The sequence below is a fragment of the Oreochromis aureus genome, linkage group 16 (genome assembly GCF_013358895.1).
Source record: "Oreochromis aureus strain Israel breed Guangdong linkage group 16, ZZ_aureus, whole genome shotgun sequence".
Lineage (NCBI taxonomy): Eukaryota > Metazoa > Chordata > Actinopteri > Cichliformes > Cichlidae > Oreochromis > Oreochromis aureus.
Window position 1 is genome coordinate 19665201 of NC_052957.1, and position 3137 is coordinate 19668337.

The window sequence follows — 3137 nt, forward strand, 5'->3', positions numbered from 1 at the left end:
AAATTTTAAATAAAAACAGGATGCAATAATTTCCACATCTCATAAACTCTGATTTTATTGACAGTAGAAAATGAAAAATCCAGCAAGTGTTTAAATGAATATTTTACTTTTTTCATTTAAAAACAGTTTTAAAAACTTTTTTGAATTTGATGGTAGCAATGTATTTCAGAACAACTGGGATAGGGCCACAAGATGTGACATACCTTCAGTGTTGTTTATACTGCAGTATATGGTACTAACAGGGTCTCGTGGCTCAAAGAATGGCATATGGCCAGACGGGCGGTGGTTTGTGTTAATGAGTTTAGGTCTCAATTTTAATTTCAAGATATTTTAAAACAATTCCAAGCAATCTTTATTTCAATAACATGATCTGAATTAAAGCTGACTAGTGTAAGAATAGGTTATTGTAGTATTAGGGATTTAGTTGTATTAACGATAGTAAAGCATTATATTCATTTAAGTAGGTCATAGGTCAAGCTGCTAAACATTCACACACAGAGCACATAGAACTGGGAGAATAAGTCAGAGGTGTATGTGAGAAGCAGAGATGACAGAGCTGCCGTTGGTGGGATAAGGAGTTGGTAAACCAAAGCAAGGAGAAGACAGTGTGCGGAGAAGTGGGCAGCAAGGTCCTGTCCTCCTTCCTATAATGCAAACTTTCTTCTAATTGCCCGCTTCTTCTAAAAACAGGGATGTGAATGACTGAAACTGCCATGCTCGAAGCCAGAGGTGGGCCCTTGGCCTGAAGAGGCTACAGTAGCAGTGTTGTCCTCCCTCTGATTGTGTTCCCTTGCAGTTCCTGCTTTGAAACAGAAAAATGTCCAAGTCTCGGTGTAACTGTATGTGGATGTCTCGTCAGCTCAGAAGTGACCATAGATTGAATTCTGCAACTCTGTATATTGACTCCTCCATGTGTTATTTTTCAAATGAGCAGTGGTACCCTGTGGTTAAGAGAGACCCACATACAAAGACAAAAAAATACAAATAAAAATCGGGGAAGATTCTAAGATAGGAATTAAGGTAAAGATGTAAGAGTGCTAAAGATAATAAAGATCTTATGACCTCTTCTGACTCAGGAGGAAATTGATCCTCGACTGGATCCTGATTCAGTGTCCTCGTCATACCTTTTCTGCAGAGAAAAAGCAGTGACCATATTAATGCTGTCCAGCAGGTGCTTCAGGACTTTATTCTATGAGATCTGGTTAGTAAAGGCACTGTACTTATTACAGTGTATAAGAAACACAAGACATCAGTCTCTTTGAAAAGTTGCTAATAGTGATAATAATAATAATAATTTATGGTTGTATTTTAATATTTAAGTAGAGGAATGAATTATAGACGTAATGTATGAAACCATGGCTGTAATTACACCCACCACGATGAAAATGTGAAAAAAAAAATAAAATAAGTGTGTCTATGAAGATAGTGGATTTAAATAGTTGCAAATACAGCATGATTACTGTTTGTCAGTTCTTTTAGTTTTGTTTTTATTGTGGTTACTGCAGTAATAGGGTTTAATTATGCAATATTCTGAAAGGTCTTGATGCATGCTCATTTATCCAGGTAAGGAAATCCCAGAAAGTTGATCCTGTTCTTCTAGATGTAACATTTTCATTGGGACAAACATTTTGTCACTCATCCAACTGACTTCTTCAGTCTGAGCTGACTGCAGGTTTCCCCAACCTTATAAACAGTACATTTGCATGATGACCAGAACTAGCATCACTGGTTAACACTGGTCTGTCAGTGTTAATCAGTTAATCAGAAATTCAAATTATGATTTAATTGAATAATGGAGAAAAGATATCCAAACCTACTTAGTCCTGAGTGAAAAAGTAATTGACCCTCTTATTTAATAATGAATTAACTTTAATAAAACATTCTTTTGGAAAGCTAAGTTCTGTTTCACTAACCACACTCAGGCCTGATTACTGGCACACCAGCGTGAAGAAAGCTAAAGATCTCAACAGGCAACACAACATGTCGCGATCTAAAGAAACGCCTGAGAAACAAAGTAACTGACATCTTTCAGTCTGGAACAGTTACAAAGGCATTTCTAAGGCTTTGGACTTTGGTGAACCACTGTGAGAGCCATTACATGCAAATGGAGGAAACTTGGAACAGTGGTGAAGATTCCCAGGAGTGACCAGCCTCCCAAATTTACTCCAAGAGGTTTTTTTTTGTTTTTTTTTTTTTTTTTTGGTATTTTAAAATATGATGGCCAAAAGTATTTAGGGTTTAAGTATGAAAGTCTTAAGCCTTAAAATAACACATTGGTGTACTTTTCTGGTTGTACAATGGAAACATGCAGGCTGGGGTACGGTTACCACAAACAAACAAAAATGGCTTCAGAGTCAGTGTATTAAAACCACATCAAACTATTTTTATGCTACTGGCATTTCCTCTTTGCACCTTCGACTCTATAGAGAACTAGTTTGCAGTACTTACAGAAATACCAACCAAACTATGTAATTACATTTTCTTTCCTTAATTGTCAAAAAAGCATTTAGGTTTTTCTCAAACCTTTGATTATTTTGTAAACTAATAACTAATAAAACTAATAATGCAACTGGTTATGAAATAAAAGATTAAGTTTAGTAATAAAATAACCTTCTGAGCTCAGTGAATTCTTGGTCAGGTGTGAGCATTCAGCCTGTGACCACTAATGTAATGATTTTGTTATTGAACTGAATTGAAAGATGTCAGTTCATTTAGACTTTATGAATCTGGATTACCCTGCAATGCAGCATAAATTTCCTTTACTAAGATTACCTTGCAATTAAATGCATGACAATTTAAATCTTCAGCTCTATGAACACCGTCAACTAATTTTTTTCTCATTTGATGCTCCTTTCAATATTTGAACACCTGGACATTAATAAATTAAAACTAAACTGCATGGTAAACATAATAATCATGCAAGAAGACACTATAGAAAATGACATGTGAGTTTTATGATGAAATCGGTCTTCCCAGCACTGACAATAAATGTACAGCAGCATAAAGAAGAGTAACGTTCTTCAATCTGTTATGAAGTTAAAAGCATTTACTCACCTGCAGAGGAAAACAGCCAACATGATGCCACATAGAATGAATCCAATTGCAGGTGATAGTATGGATAGACAATACTTTGAAAT

The 3137-nt window shown here is 35.5% G+C and overlaps 1 long non-coding RNA gene across 1 annotated transcript; it reads right to left on the reverse strand.

Moving 5' to 3' along the window:
• Window positions 1-822: 822 nt before the first annotated feature.
• Window positions 823-3137, reverse strand: LOC120433572. The gene is made up of 3 exons (XR_005608624.1): window positions 3055-3137; window positions 1063-1129; window positions 823-941 (listed from the first exon to the last, which is right to left on the reverse strand). It is a non-coding gene; the product is annotated as an uncharacterized LOC120433572 (long non-coding RNA).